Source organism: Rhinoraja longicauda, chromosome 18 (genome assembly GCF_053455715.1).
Source record: "Rhinoraja longicauda isolate Sanriku21f chromosome 18, sRhiLon1.1, whole genome shotgun sequence".
In the NCBI taxonomy this organism is placed as follows: domain Eukaryota; kingdom Metazoa; phylum Chordata; class Chondrichthyes; order Rajiformes; family Arhynchobatidae; genus Rhinoraja; species Rhinoraja longicauda.
Window position 1 is genome coordinate 13693807 of NC_135970.1, and position 24316 is coordinate 13718122.

At 45.7% G+C, this 24316-nt stretch overlaps 1 protein-coding gene across 1 annotated transcript in view; it reads right to left on the reverse strand.

Annotated features, from left to right (window-relative positions):
* Positions 1–24316, reverse strand: part of kcnq1.1 (potassium voltage-gated channel, KQT-like subfamily, member 1.1) — a 702428-nt gene that overhangs the window by 545317 nt on the left and 132795 nt on the right. The gene's annotated exons all lie outside the window — the stretch shown is intronic.

Here is a 24316-nt window from a genome sequence, read left to right on the forward strand (position 1 = left end):
CCTTCCTACACATATGGTATGTTAACACTGAGTTACAAGGAACCGCAGATGCTCATTTACAAATAAAAAGACACAGCCCTATCCAAAACAGCGCTGGAGTAACTCGGTGGGTCTGGCAGCACCTGAAGAGGGGTCCCAACCGAAACATTACCTAACCGTGTTCTCCAGAGATGCTGCCTGACCCACTGAGTTACTCCAGTACCTTGTGTCTTGATATGTTAACCCTGTCATGCATACTTGTGCTGACATGCGATGCTTTGCATTCTCTTTGGTTTATGTAAAAGCCAAAGGGAAACAGGATTCCATGCAAGTGATTACAGAAATATCAGATTGTGCTGCAAACCTTGCTTTGCAGAGACATGTTGATGGTAGGTTAATTGGTTAAAATAAATTGACCTCCGCGCGTAGAGCCTTAGAGTTACTAGACAAAGTGGACCTGTTGGGCCCAAACCTCTCCTGCATTGGTGCAGCACCCTCTCCTCCCCCCCTCCCTCCCCTCTCTCCTCAACCCCCCCCCCCCCTCTCCCCCACCCCTCCTCCCCTCCCCTCCTTTTAAACTTAAAAATGGGAATAACTTTTAAAATATAAGACCGATTTCAATAAAACTACTTGCATTATCACTAAAGTGTCAATGGTGAGTAAGGTGGGCCTAAAACTGTCGCGCTATCGTGTACCGTTTTGGCTGAAGTTCAGTCACAAACAAGATAACAAACGAGAGTTTTAGTATATAGATATAGAGTCATACAGCATGGAAACAGGCCCTTAGGCACAGCTTGTCCTTGTCGATCAAGGTGCCCCATCTACACTAGTCCTATCTGCCTGCGTTTGGCACATATCCCTCTAAACCTATCCTATCCATGTACCTGTCTAAATGTTTGTTAAACATTGTGATAGTACCTGCCTCGACAACCTCCTCCGGCAGCTCGTTCCATACACCCACCACCCATTGTGTGAAAAAGTTACCCCTTAGGTTCCTATTAAATCTTTCCCCCCTTCACCTTAAACCTATTTCCTCCGGTTCTCGACACAAAACGTCACCCATTCCTTCTCTCCAGAGATGCTGCCTGCCCCGCTGAGTTACTCCAGCATTATATGTCTCTCTTCGGTGTAAACCAGCATCTGCAGTTCCTTCCTACACATAAGGATTTACTAGGCAGGCAGAGATTCCCAGCTGTATGACAGATAAAAAATAAACCATGTCCACAGAAGTGCATCAGCATTTTTTTTAAAAACTATATTTTATGAAATCCCCCAAAATAATCACGTGTTTCCTCTGGGAATCCGATCCCCAAAAAAAGATGCGCAGATTGGTAGATTTACAGTCCATTGTGACTTGCCCCATGTATGTTAGACAGCATAGGCTAGCTGATGTAAACATCGGCAGATTGAAAGAGTATTACTATCAGATTTGTGTAAGTAGGTGGTTTATAAGTCACCTGGACTCTGTGGGCTGAAGTGCCTGTTTCTGTGCTGCATGATTCCATGGAAGAAAAACCTCTGGAAATCCAATCTAAATAACACTGTGCAAATTGAACATTTTCATTGCAGCAACAATTTTAGGCAGACTGCCTCTCTAACAAGAAGAGCATTTTACCAATTTTGGTTCTGCTTTTTTTTCAAAGCACTTTCTTCCCGTTCCGCGCTGCAAAGCTAAACAGCGGGTAACTAGTTTACTTTAATAACATAACTGATAACCCCTGACCCCTGAATGCACGAGATCTGCCACCTATTCATCGCTACACAGTTAAATCTCAGCCAGGAGATTCCAAAGTCAGTCTTGGGTGAAATTAAGCAATTCCTTAGGGAGATGGCTTCACTGGCCAGATGTCTTTCGTCAGGTCTAGGGAGGGACGTTAGGCCGAGCGGGGTGGGTGGGGGGTTGGGGGGAAGTAAGGGGGAGGAGGTGGTGGGGGGAAGCAGCTGCAATGCCTTCCTGGTTGTCGTGGACACCAGCTTTCCCATCCACCGTGCAGCAGTGAGGAGGGGAGCAGCTACCAGCTGTTAGCACTGTGCCACCGGCAGAACAAACAAGTGGGATGCTTGTGCTTGGTCAGCTCACAGGCCTCCAAAACAAAAAGGCAGAACGAAAAGCCATCGCCAGCTTCTGTTCAACTCCTGACAGCAAAGTATTCCTTCCTTCGCTCCCGAAACCCTCAGATGCCATCTGCAGCAGCGGGAGGTGTGGGGATGAATCCGTTCGGCATTCTGACAATGCAGGTCGGGTTCGTTTAATTTCAAATGCTTCCCTCCCCTCCGGCCATACTTGCTGAGAAGTTAAATGGTTTTAGGAGCTTAATCCTTGACTTCCAGAGATTGTGTTGCCAGTTTGGTACTCATTCCGCCATTTCAACAAGGCTGCTCAGGATTAATTAAACTCCCCCTGCAAAGATAAACTAATAGGGCATGGTTTAACCCTTGCAGTAAAGTTAAACTCTCCACGCCCCCCCCCCCCCCCCTCCCCCACTGTTAATAGGGGCTGCCCCGTACAGTTGACATGAAGAGCTATCTCTCCAGTAACCCCCTGCAACCCCAGCTCCAAGTTCAAATGAGTAATTACAGCTTTGAGGAGTTAATGATCAATACTTCAGAGACTTTGGGGATATCTTTGAAGTCATAATACACTGGGGGGGGGGGGGGGGGAGAAGAAAGAGAAAGAGAAAGAGAAAGAGAAAAAGAGGAGAAAGAGAGAGAAAGAGAAAAAGAGAGAGAGAAAGAGAGAGAGAAAGAGAGAGGGAGAGAGGGGGAGAGAGAGAGGGGGGGAGAGAGAGAGGGGGAGAGAGAGAGGGGGAGAGAGAGAGGGAGGGGGAGAGAGAGGGAGGGAGGGAGAGGGGGAGGGAGAGGGGGAGGGGGAGGGGGAGGGGGAGGGGGAGAGGGAGGGGGAGAGGGAGAGGGAGGGAGAGGGAGGGAGAGAGGGAGAGGGGGAGAGAGATAGAGAGATATCTAAAGCTTTCAGAGGTTGGGACCAAAGATAGATACAAAAAGCTGGAATAACTCATTGGGTCTGACAGCCAAAATAGGTGAAAAAGAAAAGAAATCTGTAGGTTTCAGGTCGAGACCCTTCTTCAAACTCAAAGGTTGGGGCGTCGGGGACTTTGAAAGTAGTGATGAAGGAAAAGTAAGGAGACCTTAAAGTGAGTTCCTCTTGTCTCCCCCCTCCCCGCACCAACACACCAGATGCAGAGGGGTGTTATTATAAGACATTTTAAAATAGGCTGCTTGCAAACAGACAGGCTATCCATCAGTGGTCCACCCCTCTGTTAAACTATCTCGGACACATGACTGGCAGCATATTCATTCAGCCCTGTATCATTAAAAACGTTTAAAGTCCTCTTCCCATTGTGCCTTTTCTGCACCCAGCTTTTTTCACTTGTTCAGCCAGATAATTACTACCATATATGTCCTGTCACTCCACTGTGAAGTTTATAAGTATGATTAGCTTTCCTTCCCAACCCCCACCTTCCGTCTCCTCCCTCCATTTGAAACGTTGCACCGGCCGATGTGACAGGAAACATTATAACGCTTCAAAATGAGTTTTATTTCTCATAACCCACCACCCCCCCCCCCAAATATCCCCACATCTCCAACCTCTCCCCATCCACACCATCAAACCCACCCCCCCCCCTCCGCACTCTTCCACCTCCGCCCTTCATTTTATCATTAAAAAGCCACACTGAACTCCCCCAACTTGTCTCCATGGGTTGGCCTGACCAGGACGTTCAAATGAAACAATCAGTGTCTTTCTTGCCCAAGGCTAGACACAGGCTGTTAATGAAGGAGACGACGAGCCCCCACTGAGACTGGGAGCACAGTGAGGGGGAGAGACGGCAACTTCAATCAATGAACAGACAATCCCATTTCAGTGGGTAGGGCGTAACACAGGAACACCAGCCTGGCATGGCAAGCCTGCCCAGCGCAGCCCAGAAACATCACTTGCAAGTGCTGGAGCAACTCAGCGGGTTACTCCAGCACTGTGTGTCCTTTTGTGCCAACCAGCATCTGCAGTTCCTTGTTTCTACATTTTGCCTGCAAGGTGGACGTGTTTTCCTGGAAAATCAAGGAAGTGCAGGATGCTGGTTTACAACAAAAGACACAAAAGTGCTGGAGTAACTCAGCGGGGTCAGGCAGCGTTCTCTCCAGCACTTTGTGTGTTTTTTCTTGTAAACCAGCACCTGCAGTTCCTTGATACTCCAGTAAAACATGTCAACCTCGCAAGCAAAATGTAGAAACAAGAAACTACAGATGCTGGCTTACAAAATAGACACAAAGTGCTGGAGAGATACTGGCCTGACCCATTCAGTTACTCCAGCACTTTCCTGGTGACACGCTGAGCAGCTAAGGTTGGCAGGTCTCAACATTCTGGGGGCAGAGGGTTCCAATGATGCCAGCCCCACCTTTACTGAATTAATTCTGAGGACTTTGGAACTGCCAGTAAGGCCGACATTCATTGCCCAATGCTTGATGCTGCCTGACCCGCTGAATTACTCCAGCACTTTGTGTCTACCTGCAGTTCCTTGTTCCTTCATTGCTCAACCTTGCTGAGAACCTGCTCCTTGCTGCGTTGTGGTGGAGTCAACCAGCCAAAGTTGGATTTGCAAAACCAGCAGTGATGTACAAATTGGGCATTATATGTCCTTTGTACACCTCTGCCACTGCAATGGCACACAGCTGCGTCCCCACACAGACCCACTTGAGCTGTCATGTTTTGGGTTGTACACTGGGGAGCAATAAAGGTGTCGGGTTGTGGCACAAAGGCAGGAGAAAGGGATTGAGAGGGAAAGATAGATCAGCCATGATTGAATGCTCTCTTTTCTCTGGCTGGCTTTCTGTACCAGTTACACCCACCCGGCAGGGTGCTGATGTTACATCCACCCTCCAGGCTCGCATATTCAGATGCTCAACATCCTCCCTTGGAAGACCAATTGCACCTTCTGGAGGAGCGAGATGTTTCCTGTAGGACTAGAGGGCACAAGTTTAGAATGAAAGGGCGTAGAAGGACAGGCCATGGAGAGGCAGTTGGGCCTCGCCGCCGAGAACAAAGGGACTCTAATGAGTGCTTTTCACAAGTTCTAGGAGCAGAATTAGGCCATTCAGCCCATCAAAGCATTCAATCATGGCTGATCTATCTTTCCCTCTCGATCCCTTTCTCCTGCCTTTGCGCCACAACCCCTGACACCTTTATTAATCAAGAGCCTTGTCGTTGCCAGAAACGTGGCCACTACTTTGTGTATTGCTTGCAAACGCGAAGATTTTCACTTGTACCAAGGTACATGTGACAATAAAGTATCAATAAAATCCCAATTATCATCATTAAGGAAAAAACATCAAACATACCGTTAAAAGATGGTGGAATACTGCATACTGCACATGGCTGCAGAATAGTGTTCCAAATGAATGAAGTTGGGGACTAGATTCTCCATTTAGTTGGGTTTTAGTTTAGTTTAGAGATACAGCATGCAGGCCCCTCGGCCAACCACGTCCACGCCGACCAGCGATTCCCGTACACTAGCACTATCCTACACTCTAGGGACAATCAGGGGAGCAGTGCTGCCCGAGCTCACCGGAGCTCCGCTCCGACACCTCTTGAAAAAAAGCCAAAGTAGACAGCGGGGAATTTTAACCAGCGGGGAATTTAACAGCGGCCGCTCTGGCACCAGTGTCAGCTCCGGCACCTAAAACATCAGCACTGCAACACTGGGGACAATTAACAATTTTTTTTAACAAAAGCCAAATTAACCTACAAACTCTGCACATCAGAGTAGAGTATGGGAAGAAACCGGAGCACCCAGAGAAAACCCATGCGGTTACAGGGAGAACGTACAAACTCCGTACAGACAGCACCCGTAGTCAGGATCGAACCTGGGTCTCTCTGTACAGACAGCACCCGTAGTCAGGATCGAACCTGGGTCTCTGGCACTATAAGGCAGCAACTCTACCACTGTTCCACCGCACCGCCTATGCATGGGGACAGTTACCGAACAAAGGGTACTGCTGGATGCACGATTTTCTATACAAGCTGACATTATTTTGTTTTATGTTGAAAGACAAACTTCACTCATAAAAAAAAAAAGAAAAAAATAGAAAATACCATGCATGGCCATTTTTGCATTCGTACTGTCGTTCAATCTATACATTCAGAGGGTTATCTGGGTCTAATAGCATGATCTATGTACAAGGGTCATTGTAATTCGGGGCAAGTGACCCGAAGAAGGGTTCCAACCCAAAACGCCAGCCATCCTTTTTCTCCTGAGATGCTGTCTCATCTGCTGAGTTACTCCAGCACTTTGTGTCTTTCTTCTCGATAAACAAGGCACCGTTATCACTCTTGCGGCTCTTTAGGTGGAAAAAAAGTTCAGGTGCTTGAAAGGATTTTACACAGGACCCTGCTCCCCAATGGCATGTGGCAGCAAGACCTTGAAATGAAGTTTTTCCCCCACCAAGCCTTTGTTTTGGCTGCACTGAGCCAGGCAGTGTGGGAAACTGGAACATCCAGAGAAAACAGGAAGTCCAACAAGTTTCAGCAGACCAAAGTCCACCTTTCAATGAGTTGATGATCTTCCAGCAGCACTTGATGCTTACCTCTGTTCCCTGGGAACAGCACCTAGATCAAAGTATCCTCAGTTATGCAGCTAATCGCGATGAAACTCAACAAGGGCCCAGAGGTGAAGTTGTTGCCTTACAGCGCCAGAGACCCGGGTTCGATCCTGACTACGGGTGCTGACTGTATGGAGTTTGGAGGTCCCTGTGACTGCGTGGGTTTTCTCCGGGTGCTCCGGTTTCCTCCCAAACTCCAAAGACGTATAGGTTTCTAGGTTAATTGGCTTTGGTAAAAAAAATTAAAAGATTGTCCCTCATGTGCAGGGTCGTGCTAGTGTACACGGATAGCTGTTCGGCGCAGACTTGGTGGATTGAAGGGGCTGTTTCTGTGCTGTATCTCTACAGTCTAAAGTTAAAAAAACCCTTGCATACTTTCCCAAATTCTTTGGAAATGCACACTCCACACCTACACTGTGGATGGCTTGATTGTTGCATTTGTACACTATGGACGGCTTGAATGTATGCATCTATAGTCTTTTCGCTGATTGGATAGCACGCTACAAAAAAGCTTTTCACAGTACCTCAGTATAAGTGACAATAATAAAGGGGTGGTGACCATCTCAAGCCCATCGCAGCTGTCCTCAGGACAGTGTGTACTGCGGGCAAGACTCCGACTGCAGATACTGGCAGGACTCTTACTGCCAGTCACGTACCCTGCCACCATTCAACAACCGCGCGTGACAAGCCTAAATGTGTAAACGCAAGACAACACAGAAAGTCAGCTGTATTCCTGTGACACCAATCACATTACGTGCATTGTGCAATTTCAAATGGGATCTCGTAGGCAATCTGATCTCCCTCTGCCTCCACTTCCCAAAAGATAAGTGTAATTGGGGAGGAAACAGAAGGGCAGTGACTACCTTGAGATTAGACGGATAAAACTGAATGCTCAGAACACAATGCACTTTGGGAAGGGCAACAGGGTGTACACTGGTGTAGGAACGAACTGCAGACGCTGGTTTAAACCAAAGATAGACACAAAATGCTGGAGTAACTCAGCGGGGCAGGCAGCATCTCTGGAGAGAAGGAATGGGTGACGTTTCGGGTCGAGGCCCTTCTTCAGACTAGAGTGCTTAGTTTGGCAGTGATTCAGTAATTGACATGAGATAAAATTCGTCAGTGCATCTTTAAAACACAAACTCACTCCACAGGAGGGGCCGAATATGCTTGTGACAGATGTTTGAAAGATTAATTTGCATTTTGTAGGATTTCAAATTTGAGTATATTTAGGATTTTTTACAAGCCTTCCAGAATATCTCACGGCCAATGTATCCCCACTCCCTTGCCTTCTTAGGAACCATCTCCCTTGGGGAGGGAGGGAGGGAGGGAGGGAGGGAGGGAGGGAGGGAGGGAGGGAGGGAGGGAGGGAGGGAGGGAGGGAGGGGGGGGGAGGAAGGAAGGAAGGAAGGAAGGAAGGGAGGAAGGAGCCACCATACATTAAGGGAAATAGTTTAGTTTAGTTTAGAGATACAGGGTGGAAACAGGCCCTTCAGCCCACCGGGTCAGCGCCGACCATCGATCGCCGCACATTAACACTGTCCTACACCCACTTGGGACAATTTTTTACATTTACCAAGCCAATTAACCTGTACGTCTTTGGAGTGTGGGAGGAAATCGAAGATCTCAGAGAAAACCCACGCAGATCACTAATTTCTGTTTACCTTAGTGAAGACTCATTTGTCTTTATGTCTCAATTAAAATAAAAACAATTGCGCAGGTGCATGGATAGGGAGGATTTAGAGGGATATGGGTCAAATGCAGGTAAAAAGGAATCGCGGTTGGCCTGGACCAGTTGGGCCGAAAGGCCTTAATCTGTGCCCTGTGACTGCATGACTCTAATTCAATTATCCATTTTGTTGCCACTGTTTCAAGTAAATAATCTCCAAATGGCCAATCTTTCCTCACAATTAAACTCATAATAAATAGCCCTTGCAATATCATCAGATCTAATCTGCACCCTCCCGAGTTCTGTTATATCCTTCTTGTCGTGTGGTGGCTAGAACATTACATTGTTTTCCAGCTGTACCCAGCCAATGTTATACACAGTTTTAGTTTGAGTTTTGTGCTCATATATTTTATGCTTCAGCCAATAAAAGCAAGTATTCCATATAACATTTTAACCACACCATCTAACCTCAGGGATTTCTGGTCCCTGCTGTTTCTCAATGGTTCTTTATTATCACACGTACCAAGCTAGAGTGAAATTCTTTTTTGTTTGGAATATAGATCAGCAAGATTATTGCCATATTTAAGTACAAAATGCATAGAAACAGGTCACTGAGTTCATATACAACAGTCGCCAGGTTTTGGCCATAAAGGCCCATTGCAGCCGTCACCATGATAGACCTGAGAACCGTCGTCCCTTTCTTCACCTGGCCATCTTCAGCCTTTTTGCCCTGGGGTGCCTCCCACAGCCGATCCTTCAGCCTACCGAGTCCATGCTGACCACGGTGTAGAACCAGTTCACACTAGTCCTATGTTATACCACTCCTTATATTTTCGGGATAATTCTACACATACCAATTAACCATACAGACACACTCATCTTTGGGGTGTGGGAGGAAACCGGAGCACCTGGAGGAAACCCACGCTGTCTCAGGGTGAACGTGCAATCTCCGCAAAGACAGCACCCAAGGTCAGGATCAAATCTGGGTTGTCTGGCGCTGTGAGGCAGCAGCTCTACCAGCTACGTCACTATGCTGTTTTGTCCAAGGACCAAATATCCTTTTGTGTAGTGTTGAGGAAATGGTCACTGTGAGGCCTACTGTGTTTCTAATGAGACCTAAAACGAAGATCTCTTCTCTCTTTCCCAGAGATTTTTAAAGTCCCTCAGACTTCATTCAAAGTAAGTCACAGAGTCTGCCCTGATATCCCAGGCAATAGTTATCTGATAAATGACCCTCCCTCACGAAGACACCATCACTAGTTGAGTTTAGAGATGTAGCACTGAAACAGGCCCTTCGGCCCACCGAGTCCACACGGTCACCAACACTAGTTCTATGTCATCCACTCCCCACACACTGGGGGCAATTTGCGGAAGTCAATTAACCTACAAACCCACACGAATTGGGGATGTGGGAGGAAGATGGTCACAGGGAGAACATGGAAACTCCACATAGAGAGCACCCGAGGTCAGGATCAAACCCGCGTCTCTGCTGCTTGAAGTAACAGCTCCCCCATGGTGCCACTGTGCCTGCCAGATTACTAACACAGATGAATCAGCGGGTCAGAAAGCATCTCTGGAAAAAAGGAATAGGTGATTTTTCGGGTCGAGACCATTCTTCAGACCTGAAGGTCTGAGGAAGGGTCTCAACCCAAAACGACACCTATTCCTTTTTCTCTAGAGATGCTGTCTGACCCGCTGAGTTACTCCAGCTTTTTGTGCCTATCTTCGGTTTAAACCAGCATCTGCAGTTCCTTCCTACGCCAACACAGATGATTTGCTTATAATCACAATGGAATCCGTGGGAGCTTGTGTGTGTTAATTATGGGCCTGCCGCATTGTCCCATATGCCACAGGGGTGAGTCCACAGTGCATGACTTCAGTGGTCATGACAGGTGCCAATATAAACCTGTGTCTTCACCCATAAAGGGAGAAAACTCTCAAGACACGAGGGAGCTGCCGAATTTTCCGTACCCGTACTTAAAAAAGATAACTTGAGAGAAAATCTGGAATTTAGTTTTAGTTTAGAGACACAGGCCCTTCGGCCCACCGAATCCGCACTGACCAGCAATCCCTGCATGCTAACACTATCCTGCACACTAGGAAAAATTTACAATTTTACCGAAGCCAATTAATCTACAAACCCATACGTTGCTGGGAGTGTGGGAGGAAACAGGAGCTCATGGGATAAAAAAACTCACAGGTCATGGGGAGAATGTACAAACGGCGTGTAGACAGAACTCGTAATCAGGATGGAACCCGGGTCTCTGGCTCTGAAAGGCAGCAACACCCTGCCGCACTTTGTGCCTATCTTCTGTACCGATTGTTCATGTGCACTCCAAAAGACTCAAAGCTTGACTGCAAGCCTGGTTGCCCAAAATTATCCTCGTAAGCTCTTTAAAATATGTTCTAACTTTATTTGTAAACACCTTAGAATAAACAATGTTCTAATTTTAGGTGAGGTTGAGAGGGGCGATAAAGATCTAAAAGCAATTCACATTTGTGTTTGCTCGTCAGAGACTGGATGTCCTTAAATGAATTTATCTTCAAGTATAGTTTACCTGCAGTTGAGTAACTAGTTTGAAAACATTTCCAGGCTACATTACTTGCTTCAATAGCCGGTCCCATTTGGATCATGATATATCCAGCATTTGCAAACTCATTTTTATCTGATTCCACATTCTTTCACTCAATTTGAAGCCAGAAAAACGCGATGCGATTTACTTTTTGCTCAGTAATAATGCACTGAGATTACACTAAAGGCGTGGGACCTCTGGGGAAATGGCTCGTCTGGTTGCTGCCACTGCACTGGCGACAGGCCTCAGCCCCTGAGGCAGAGAGAGCCGAGACAGACACAGATGGGGAATGGCTGGGAAGTGACATTGAGGTGGCAGGAAACTCGAGACATGGCTACTCCTTCACCTGCACAAGACAAAAGGCAGGGCTTCGGCAGAAGCTAGACGGCAATTTTCTTTTTTTTTTTTAAAAGAAAGCAGGTCCTGTGAAGGTAATCTGCTTCCTGATTTTATTTCCCCTTTTGGGTGCGGTTTTAAACAAAGGATCTAATTTCCCCTGAAAGGCAAAGGATTCCGTGACACTGGTCAAAGAAGAGAGGGGGAATTCTACCTGGCATCCTGGCCAGTATTTATTCTTCAACTTACATCATTACACAAATCATCTGCTCTTTGCTACATAACTGCTTCTGTGTTGCAGTCATATTGCTGCACTACACTTTAGTTTATTGTCGTCGAGATAGTGTAACGCTTTTGTTGTGTACTAACCAGTCATCGGAAAGACATTACAATCGAGCCATCCCCAGTATACATATACAGGTAAAGGGAATAACCGTTTAGTGCAAGGCTTCTAATATTTTAGCTGTAAAGTGCTCTGTGACATTCTGAGGTCAGGAGACAGCGCATTGTAAAATTGCTCGTTTTATTTCCACTGACATTGTAGTCAGGATTTAAGCGACATCGTAACGCACGACGCATAATTCAATCCAACGATCTGTAAATCTCTAATAAAAACAAACATGAAGGCATGTAAAATGCAAGGGTTGCCCGAGGCAGTGTGAGATAACTATGGTTGCCCCAAACAGGACAATGAACAAATTTCGGACTGATCGCTAAAGATCTCCCTCTCCCCTGACTCTCACTCGGAGGCAGGGTGTCGACCAGAAACGTCACCCCATTCCTTCTCTCCAGAGATGCTGCCTGTCCCCCCGCTGAGTCACTTCAGCATTTTGAGTCTATCTTCGGTAAAGATAGAGTTGTTTATTTGTTGCTACCAATGGCAAAAATCAATGGTTCAATGGTTCTTTTATTGCCACGGTACCAAGTTACAGTGAAATATCCCCGACAAGACATTTGCATTTGGAGCACAATGGTGAAATAGTAAGCTTTAGTAAATGAAAGAAATGGCACCTGTTTAACCCCTAACATAATAATAATAATAATAATAATAATGCATTACATTTATATAGCGCTTTTCAAACACTCAAAGACGCTTTACAGGGATTACTAGAACATAGAGAAGAAAGTAAATAGATAAATAAGTAAACAAACAGAAAACGGAGACAGAAGGTGAGGTGACGGTCAGTGGTTGAAGGCAGTGCTGAACAGGTGAGACTTCAGTGATGTTTTGAATGTGGTGAGTGAGGAGGAGTCTCTGACAGTTTGGGGCAGTGAGTTCCAGAGGGTGGGAGCAGCGATGGAGAAAGCCCTGTCCCCCCAGGATCTGAGTTTGGTCCGGATGGGGGGGGGACAGGAGGTTGGCAGCAGCAGAGCGGAGGGTGCAGGAACAATTTACAGTTGGAAATCATGAAGTTCCATCTTCAATAGCCAGTCACGTTACTATTGTTGAGGGTATACCAGTGAAGCCACACCCGGAGTACTGTGCAAAACTCAAAAGTGCTGGAGGAACTCATGCGGGTCAGGCAGCATCAGTGGATGGAATGGCCAATGGCGTTTGGGGTACAGACCCTTCTTTGGTCTTCAGACTGATGCTGCCCGGCCCATTGCCTTCCTCCAGTACTTTGTGTTTAGCTCACGACTCCAGCATCTGTAGGCTTTGTGTCTCCAGGAATACTGAGCACAGTTTCAGTATCCTTATTTTTTTTTTTTAATTGACATTGGAGAGCATCCAAAAGAAATTAATCGGCAAATTAATTGAGGGACAATGCAGAGGTACAATGAAAAGCTTTTTAGTTACGTGCTATCCAGTCAGCGGAAAGACCATACCTGACTACAAGTGTAGGAGAGAACAGCAGATGCTGGTTTAAATCGAAGGTAGACACAAAATGCTGGAGTAACTCAGCGGGTCAGGCAGCGTCTCTGGAGAGAAGGAATGGGTGACATTTCGGGTCGAGGCCCTTCTTCACATCAGTCTTGATTACAATCAAACTGTCCACAGTGTACAGATACAGGATAAAGGGAATATCATTTAGTGCAAAATAAGGTCCCGTCGAGCCAATTTAAGAAAGTCCTAGGGTCTGCAAAGAGGTAGATGGTACCTCAGGACTGCTCTCTAGTTGGCGATAGGATGGTTCGGTTGCCTCATAACAGCTGATATTTAGAGATGCTGGTTTATACCAAAGATAGTCACAAAGTGCTATACCAAAGTGTCTGAAGAAAGTACCAGACCCGAAACATACCATGCCATACGATAGTGCTTTATTTATCCCAGGAGGGAAATTGATCTGCCAACAGTCATAAAACACAAGGCACATGAAACATGAAATGAAAGTGACGATTACCTATCCTTATCTTCCAGGGATGGTGCCTGACCCGCTAGGTTACTCCAGCACTTTGTGTCTATATCTGCTTTTACGGTTTTGTTGGGGATAGAGAGTGATGGCAGAAAATCAGTTCTTGCAATATTCATTTTTCTTTTTTTTTTAAGGCCCTGATTCCTGATACTGTTATATGTCACCCAGCACGTGGATGTTACGAGAGGGTGTGAGCTTCCAGGCTATGAGATTCTCAGTGGTGAAATATCTTGCAGTAATCCCCATTGTTTCATCTCTTTGCTTCAGCTCACACATCCAGATCTCAATGTTCACGTGTGAACTGAGACAGAGAGATCCAACAGTGAGGATCACTGCAAGATATTTTGCCACCAGCAAGAAAATCACACCCTCCCTTAGGTTCCACGTGTATATTACTAAGAATGAACGCATCGCAATGAGAAGCTGATTTGTTTCCCTCCTCACAGAGTTGAATTTAGTTTAATTTAGTTTAATTTTTTGGTCACGTGTACCGAGGTACAGTGAAAAGCTTTTGTTCCAGGCTAACCAGTCAGCGGAAAGACAATACATGATTACAATCTAGCCATCCACAGTATACAGATACATGATAAAGGGAATAACGAATAACGTTTAGCACAACTTAAAGTCCAGCAAAGTCCGATCAAAGTTAGTCCAAGGGTCACCAATTACCTAGATGGTAGCTCAGGACTCCTCTCTTGTTGTTGGTAGCATGGTTCAGTTGCCTGATAACAGCTGGGAAGAAACAGTCCCCGAGACTGGAGGTGTGCGTTTTCACACTTCTATACCACTTGCCTGATGTGAGAGGGAAGAGGAGGGAGTGGCTGGGGGAGATAGCCATGGCTTGGTCACACAGAGGCAATACTCACAAGGCAGGGTCTCTACCTGAAACATCAACCATCCCTTTGCTGCTTAACCTGCCAAATGTATTTCTGTTCCAGCATCTGCAGTCTCTTGTGTCTCCTACTTACTAACACCAACTTCGTTGGGATTAGAAAGCTCAGCGCAGGTGGAAACTGGACAGCGACCTAATCTACACAAGACACCAAAGTCTGAAGAAGGGTCTCGACCCAAAATGTCACCCATTCCTTCTCTCATAGAGTCATAGTCATAGATTGATACAGTGTGGAAACAGGCCGTTCGGCCCAACTCGCCCACACAGGCCAACAATGTCCCAGCTAAACTAGTCCCACTTGCCTGCGCATGGTCCATAACCCTCCAAACCTGCCCTATCCATGTACCTGTCCAACTGTTTCTTGAACGATGGGATAGTCCCAGCCTCAACTACCTGCTCTGGCAGCTTGTTCCATACACCCACCACCCTTGTCCTTACACCCTCCAGAGATGCTGCCTGTACCGCTGAGTTATTCCAGCTTTTTGTGTTTATCTTCGGTTTAAACCAGCTTCTGCAGTCCCTTCTTGCACACTTTAAATCTACACAGTGTCATGTTGAAGAGTTATTCTTCCGATGCTGTCTGCTTTTGTTTCACAAGTTCACAAGTAATAGGAGTAGAATTAGGCCATTCGGCCCATCGAGTCTACTCCACCATTCAATCATCTCTGCCTCCTAATCCCATTTTTCTGCGTTCCCCCCATAACCTTTGACACCTGTTCTAATCAAGAATTTGTCTATCTCTGCCTTAAAAATATCCACTGACTTGGCAGCTACAGCCCTCTGTGGCAATGTGTTCCACAGGTTAACGACCCTGTGACTAAAGAATCTGATTTCAGTAAATGGACCTAATCCCACATGCCTATAATAATCCCCCTTGAACGAATCTGACAAAAACCTTGGGTCACAGTAAATCAACATCTCTATTATATCATCTTCCCATAGTTAGCGCTCTGGGGCCGAAGGACCAGAAACCTTCAGTTTGGGTGACCGGTGTTTGCATGCCAGCACTGGCGATCTGCAAACGATATATCTTCCAAGATGGCGTGGGAGTGTGGCGACTCTTTGGGTCCTGGTCCCAGAAACGGATCTACTAACATCTGATACAATCACTCTATTCTTTTAAATCTCTTTTCCACCTGAGGTTCCATCTGAAGAAGGGTTCCAACCTGAAACGTCACGTATCGATGTTCTCCAGAAATGCTGCCTGACCCGCAGTGTTACTCCGGCATTTTGTGTCTTTTTTCGTAAACCTGCACCTGCACTTCTTTGTATCCACCCATCTTTCTAATTCCAACAACGCAGGTTGGTAAGATAGATGTGTTGTCTTTAAAAAAAAGCAACAAAAAAAACAAAACCCGTCTCAGCTCCCATCTCCTATCTCCTATCTATGCAGTCAAAACATTGAAAGCCACCTATAGGATTTTGGCATACCCCGATAGCAGGTCTGGTTCACCTGCCGCGGAACCAGGAATCAGGAATTAAAGCCAATTCACTTACAAGCCTGTACGTCTTTGGAGTGTGAGAGCAAACCCGGAGAAAACCCACGTATACAAACTCCATACAATCAGCACCTGTAGTCAGGATCAAACCCAGGTCTCTGGAGTAACTCAACAGGTCGGCAACATATCTGGAGAACATGGGTAGGTGACATTTCGGGTCGGGACCTTCTTCCGACTGATTGTAGTAGGTGCAAAATAGGGAGTCCGGGTCAGAATATGATGGAAAAAAAGTGTCTCGACCCGAAACGTTGCCTATCCATGTCGTCCAAATATACTGTAGGAAGGAACTGCAGGTGCTGGTTTACACCAAAGATAGACATTAAATACTGGAGTAATCCAGCGGGTCAGGCAGCATCTCTGGAGAAAAGGAATAGATGATGTTTCGAGTCGAAACCCTTCTTTCGACCGGAAACATCATGTATTCCTTTTCTCCGGAAATGCTGCCTGACCCACTGAGTTACTCCAGTTAGTCCAGCAATTTGTATCACCTTCATCCGGTGACGAGTAGGATTCCCCCCTGACAATGGTGCGCGTAGGCCAGTGGGATCATACATTTTGAATTTAATTCATAGAGTGTTTCATTCTGCGCCAGGTGCAAGAGTGGGAAAATGTTCTAATTCATAAGCATCTGACCTTTTTCTGCAATGGTGTCCACTAGCTAAACATTGGAGATTGCCTGCTCTTGTTAAGCCTGTTTATTATCAATAGAAAGGTCATGTCAGGCAGATCAGATCACATTACATTTAAACCACACTCAACCATACTCTGCAAATGACGGCACTAAACTTCGCAGACTCAATTTCTGGAGCTCTCTTGATAAATAGCGCCCTAACCTTTCTAAGCTCATACACTAGACAGGGGCTCTATCAACAACAGTTAACAACCATCTCGACAAGAGATCTATCAGTAACCATTGTGCTTACTTGCCTCCATTATATCGGGTCAGGGGCTCTGAAGGTGAGCAGTCCTCTTTAACACAGACAGCATCCCCAGCAGCCAGTAATATCCCATTTTGCAGAGATTATACTGTATCTGATCTAATGTGCCCAAATCTGTATTAGCTTCAGATGATCTTATTAAATCTGTCACCTGGGTGATTTTAAGGGTTTTTAACTTTTTAAGAAAAATAATTGGAAAATAATACAATAGAGACCTTACAGTATATTGCACTTATTCAGTGGCAATGGTTAGCCTGTGATCAAGGGCTCCCTTAGTTAAATATATATGTACAAAGTATGCTCTCTGCCAATGTGGAAGATGCTTAAAAAGCTTGAGAATATTTGTTGAGAATGGCCTTCCCCAAGCCGTTTGTTTCCCTGAAGATAGACACAAAATGCTGGAGTAACTCAGCGGGACAGGTAACAAATCTGGATAGAAAGAATGGGTGACGATTCGGGTCGACCTGAAACGTTACCCATTCATTCTCTCCAGAGATGCTGCCTGTCCCGCTGAGACAATCCAGATTTTTTTGTCCATCTTCGGTGTAAACCAGCATCTGCAGTTCCTTCTTACGCATTGTGTTTGTTTCCCTGATCTGTGATCCCATTTCCTGGACAAACTTCATCCTGTCAAGTGGTATAAGAAAATAATTGCAGATGCTGGTACAAATCGATTTATTCACAAAATGCTGGAGTAACTCAGCAGGTCAGGCAGCATGTCGGGAGAGAAGGAATGGGTGACGTTTCGGGTCGAGACCCTTCTTCAGACTGATCATCGCTTCTGTGTTAACCCATGGCTCTCATGATCCCCCTCCTGCAACCAACTCTGCCCTTGTAATGCATATTCTTTTACAAAAGTAAACTTCGTACAGAATAAAAACAAAATACAAAACAATAACTGTGCAAAAACTCTTCCCACATTCTCATTGTCTACACATTCAATAGGGCCATACTCAGTAGTGTTCGCACCTATCTTTAAACCAAACACCCTTGCCACTCATGTGGCTCCCTGCGTTGATATTGCTTCTCTTGTTTGAGGGGTGTCCCCACAGGACTCTTCCCCTCAATGTCAAGAAGCAGAAGGTCCCTGGGCTGTGGTCCTCCCTCACAGAGTCTTGGTGTTGAATGCACCAAGCTTCAGCGAGTCCCTCATCACGTAATCCTGGATTGTGTATAACCTGTTCCTGGTCAAAGCAACAAACACTCACGTGAAGTGGTTCGTTAGATGTGGCAATGGCTGTCACAATGCTGCCATTCGTGTCATGGTCAAACATGAGTGCTAAACACCTCCGCTCAGTCCGCCTAGGCCTACACTCTACCTGTCGCTAAACACTTTAATTCCCGCTCCCATTCCCACACTGACTATTCTGTCCTGGGCCTCCTCCACTGTCAGACTGAGGCCCAGCACAAATTGGAGGAACAGCACCTCATATTTTGCTTGGGCAGCTTACAACCCAGCGGAATGAATATTGAATTCTAACTTCAAGTAACCCCCCCTCTCTCTCACTCCCTCCCCCATCCTAAATCTCCGACTAGTTTGACTGTCTCCTGCATTAATTTTATTGATTGCATGCCTCGTTGTCATCTTCTCTTCAGCTATCAATAATCCATTCTACATTTTCCTTGACCTTCATCCCCATGGATCTCTTGTTTTCACACCTTACCCTTCCATATCTCTATGAAGGGCCTCGACCCGAAACATCAACCATTTCTTCTCTCCAGAGATGCTGCCTGTCCTGCTGAGTTCCTGCAGCATTTTGTGTATGTCTTCGGTGTAAACCAACATCTACAGTTCTGTCCTACACATTTGTAGATCTGGGCTTGGTATTGCTTTTATTGCTGTAAATCTTTCTATTCGTTTGCACCATTGGCTGTCGATTAAAGAGTGCTGAATTGGAGAAGAACATGAAGGACATTTTAACTGCTTTAAATCCCTGACATTTATTGAAGCCGAATGGAAATGGCGCCATCTGCAGTATTGTAGGAAAATAACTGCAGATGCTGGTACAAATCGAAGGTATCACAAAATGCTGGAGTAACTCAGCAGGTCAGGCAGCATCTCAGGAGAGAAGGAACGGGTGACGTTTCGGGTCGAGACCCTTCTTCAGACTGATGAGTCTGAAGAAGAAACATCACCCATTCCTTCTCTCCTGAGATGCTGCCTGACCTGCTGAGTTACTCTAGCATTTTGTGATACCTTCTGCAGTATTTACAAGTTCAATCGATCTGTTTCACAAGAGCAAAACACTGCAGATGCTGGAAATCTCCGATAAGAACCAAAAAATGGGGAAATACTCGTGGAATTTGTGGAGGGAGGTGCTTATGGTTACCCCCTTCACATTTGGTGCTTGACTTGCTGAAAATTGACAGCATTTTCATTTCATAATTGTCTTTGTAAGTTTTTTTTACTTTGCAAGCACAAAGGGAAGAGATTAGTCACAGTCATAGATCAAGACAACATGGAAACAGGCCCTTTGGCCCAACCTGTCCATGGTCTGAGGAAGGGTCTCAACCCGAAACGCCACCTATTCCTTTTCTCCAGAAATGCTGCCTGACCCGTTGGGTTGCTCCAGCATTTTGTGTTCATCTTTGGTGTAAACTGACACTTGGTGACCAAGTTGGCATTCCGGGTCGGTCCCGTTTGCCTGCGTTTTAGCCCATATCCCTCCAAACCCTTCCAATCCATATGTACACAGAGTTGTTTATGAACTTTTACAATCTTGGACCTTGAGCTCTTGCTTTTCCTAGTACTTTCCAGAGCCTTGCTTTACCAGGTCATGAACCTGATGTTATTCCCCAGCCGGTCCTCCTTTGCTCGTGACTCATCCCACAGACTTTAGGAACCAATCCGTGGATCTCACTGCGAACTATCTGCAGATGTCCTGGTCCTCGTCCCAACCTCAGCCAACCCAAACCGACCGCACAATCATCTCTGCAGCGTGGGTGATGGGCGATTGCATAGGCCGGTGGATCAAGAGTGACTGAAGTTCTGCCAGGACTGTCAAGACCATGGGGATCTTGCATGGATTATTTGACTATAAAAACACTCTTCATTCCTCACTGGAACTCTGACACCATTTAGACTCCCCAGCAGCTCCATCTAACTCAGGTCAAAGCAGGTTACATCACTTGGTTTAATTCAAATCCCAAAACTTTCCTCAGATGCTGGAAATCTGAAATAAAATAACAAAAAATGTGCCAGAAACACTCAGCAGGTCACATAGCACAATCTTGGATCATTTTCTCTGGAACATCAGAGGCTTGGAGGAGACCTGATGTATGAGATATGTATGTATGAGAGGCATAGATAGGGCAGATAGTCTTTTATGCAAGATGGAAATTGCCAATACTAGAGGGTATAGGTTTAAGATGGTACTATCGCAACACTTAACAAACATTTGGACAGGTACATGGATAGGGTATGTTTAGAGAGCAAACACAGGCAGGTGGCACTAGTGTAAATGGGGCATGATGTTTGGCAATAGACAATAGGTGCAGGAGGAGGCCATCCAGCCCTTTGAGCCAGCACCACCATTCACTGTGATCATGGCTGATCATCCACAATCGGTACCCCGTTCCTGCCATCTCCCCATATCCCTTGACTCCGCTATCTTTAAGAGCTCTATCTAACTCTCCCTTGAAAGCATCCAGAGAATTGGCCTCCACTGCCTTCTGAGGCAGATAATTCCACAGATTCACAACTCTCTGGGTGAAAAAGTTTTTCCTCATCCCCGTTCTGAATGGCCTACCTCTTATTCTTAAACTGTGGCCCCTTGTTCTGGACTCCCCCAACATTGGGAACATGTTTCCTGCCTCTAGCGTGTCTAATCCCCGAATAATCTTATATCTTACCAATAAGATTCCCTCTCATCCTTCTAAATTCCAGCATACACAGGAGCGTATACAAGCCTAGTCGCTCCATTCTTTCAACATTTGACAGTCCAGCCATCCTGGGAATTAACCTAGTGAATCTACGCCCTCAATAGCAAGAATGTCCTTCCTCAAATTTGGAGACCAAAACTGCACACAGTACTCCAGGTGTGGTCTCACTAGGGCCCTGTACAACTGCAGAAGGACCTCTTTGCTCCTATACTCAACTCCTCTTGTTATGAAGGCCAACATTGTGCTTTCCCTTTTCTTAACCTGACACCATTCAGATAATAATCTGCCTTCCCATTCTTGCCTCCAAAGTCGATAATCTCACATTTATCCACATTAAACTGCATCTGCTATGCATCTGCCCACTCACCCAACATGTCCAAGTCACCCTGCATCCCCATAGCATCCTCCTCACAGTTCACACTACCACCCAGCTTTGTATCATCTGCAAATTTGCTAATGGTACTTTTAATCCCTTCACCAATATACATTAATGTATATTGTAAATAGCTGCGGTCCCAGCACCGAGCCTTGCGGTACCCCACTAGTCACTACCTGCCATTCTGAAAGGGACCGGTTAATCCAAACTCTTTGTTTCTTGTCTGTCAACCAATTTTCTATCCATGCCAGCACCCTGCCCCCGATACCATGTGTTCTAATTTTGCCCACTAATCTCCTATGTGGGACCTTATCAAAGGCTTTCTGATAGTCCAGGTACACTACATCCACTGGCTCTCTTTATCCATTTTCCTAGTTACATCCTCAAAAAATTCCAGACGATTAGTCAAGCATAATTTCCCCTTCGTAAATCCATGCTGCCTCGGACCGATCCTGTTACTGCTATCCAAATGTGCTGCTATTTCATCTTTTATTATTGACTCCAGCATCTTCCCCACCACTGATGTAAGGCTAACTGGTCTATAATTCCCTGTTTTCTCTCTTCCTCCTTTCTTAAAAAGTGGGATAACATTAGCCACTCCAATCCACAGGAACTGATCCTGAATCTATAGAACATTGGAAAATGGTCACCAATGTGTCCACGATTTTTCGAGCCACCTCCTTAAGTACCCTGGGATGCAGACCATCAGGCCCTGGGGATTTATCAGCCTTCAGTCCCATCACTCTACCCAACACCATTTCCTGCCTAATGTGAATCTCCTTCAGTTCCTCCGTCACCCTAGGTCCTCTGGCCTCTAGAACATCTGGGAGATTGTTTGTGTCTTGGTTCTTGGTCCTCCTCAGTGAAGACAGATCCAAAGTATCTGTTCAACTCATCTGCCATTTCCTTGTTCCCCATAATAAATTCACCTGTTTCTGTCTTCAAGGGACATACATTTGTCTTAACTAATTTTTTCCTCTTCATTTACCTAAAGAAGCTTTTACTATCCTCCTTTATATTCTTGGCTGGCTTACCTTTGTACCTCATCTTTTCTCCCCGTATTTCCTTTTTAGTTATCTTCTGTTGCTCTTTAAAAGTTTCCCAATCCTCTGGCTTCCCGCTCATCTTTGCTATGTTATACTTCTCCTCTTTTATTTTTATACTGTCCTTGACTTCCCTTGTTGGCCACGGTCACCTCTTACTCCTCTTAGAATTTTTCTTCCTCTTTGGAATGAACTGATCCTGCACCTTCTGTATTATTCCCAGAAATACCTGCTGTTGGTGTTCACTGTCATCCCTACGTTGGCAAGCTGGGCCGAAGGGGCCTGTTTCCACGCTGTAGGACTCTATGACTCTATGAGAGGAGGGGAAGTTTAAAGGGGATTTTGTTGTTGTTTTTCTTTAAAAGGTGCAGCTTGGAAAAAGGTCCTTCATTCAGAGTCAACACCGACCATCAGAGCTCTGAAGAAGGGTCTCGACCGGAAACGACACCTATTGCTTTTCTTCAATGATGCTGTCTGACCCGCTGGGTTACTCCAGCTTTTTGAGCCATCTAGGGAATAGTGGGATATGGACCGTGCTCAGGCAGGTGGGATCAGTTTCAACTGCCATCATGTTTGTCACACACATTATGGGCTGAAAGCCTATTCCTGTAATGTACTGCTCTATAGATAACCACAACGTGCTGGAGTAACTCAGTGGGTCAGGCAGCATCTCTGGAGGGTGACATTTTGGGTTCTTTGTTCTACTCCTTTGGTTCCATGATGTATAATCTCTATAACCCACGATTGATATTGCACAGGCCCACCAGGATGCAAAGGGAACTGGAAGACTCTGGTCAGATTTTGTCTTCCAGTAGCCACGTTGTTGAAGTCAAGCACGGATTCGTGGCTCTGGACTTGAGGACAGCTTCTATCCTTCGCATCCACCGCACAGCGACAATGTAACAGCAATTTGCACAACTTCCTGCAGGGGGCAGGAGATCACAAACTGACAGTAATTACACATTAAAGATCGACACAAAATGCTGGAGTAACGCAGCAGGTCATGCAGCATCTCTGGAGAAAATGGATAGTTGTCGCTTCGGATCAGGACCCTTAGGTACAAATGCTTTAACTGTGCAGAGACCCTTGGTCCCGTTCTACCCTTATCATTTCGTCATGCTGTTAAATTCAAGTACCAGCATTTTTCACTCCTTTCCCCACCGATAGTTTGTCCAGGTCTCTAGTTCCTTCGGCAAGATTCATTCCTTCAATCTACCCCCTCACCCCAGTTTCTGCTCCCAAACCCACAACTTTCCTCCCTCTTGTCCTGTCAATGACTTTTATCGCTTCTTTAAACCTTTGCAGCCTATTCAGTTCTTCCTTCTATTCCCTGTCCTGTCCTAAACGCCTTAAGGCCCTACAAAAGTTCATTTGTCACTCATTTGTGCAGCCAGGCAAATCTGTTTTTCCCTCTCTATTTCACATTCCCTCTAAATTTGAGAGAACCAAAAGCAGAAATTTCTTCGATGAATGAATGTTCAATTATATGTAGATGATTGATCATGGTTCTCTTCCAAACCAGCAGGTGTCATGGTACTTTATAGGGAAGTGCCTGGTTTCATTGTTTAGTTTAGTTTAATTAGTTTATAGCCACCTGTACCGAGGTACAGTGAAAAACGTTTTTGTTGCGTTCTATCCAGTCAGAGGAAAGAGGAGTATAGGAGTATACACTGGAATTTAGAAGGATGAGAGGGGATCTTATCGAAACATATAAGATTATTAAGGGGTTGGACACGTTAGAGGCAGTAAACATGTTCCCAGTGTTGGGGGAGTCCAGAACCAGGGGCCACAGTTTAAGAATAAGAGGTAGGCCATTTAGAACGGAGATGAGGAAAAACTTTTTCAGTCAGAGAGTTGTAAATCTGTGGAATTCTCTGCCTCAGAAGGCAGTGGAGGCCAGTTCTCTGAATGCATTCAAGAGAGAGCTAGATAGAGCTCTTAAGGATAGCGGAGTCAGGGGGTATGGGGAGAAGGCAGGAACGGGGTACTGATTGAGAATGATCAGCCATGATCACATTGAATGGTGGTGCTGGCTCAAAGGGCCGAATGCCTATTGTCTATTGTCTATTGTCTATTGTCTATTGTCTATTGTCTATTGTCTATTGTCTATTGACTGCACATCATTACAATCAAGCTGCCCGCAGTGTACAGGTGCAGGATAAA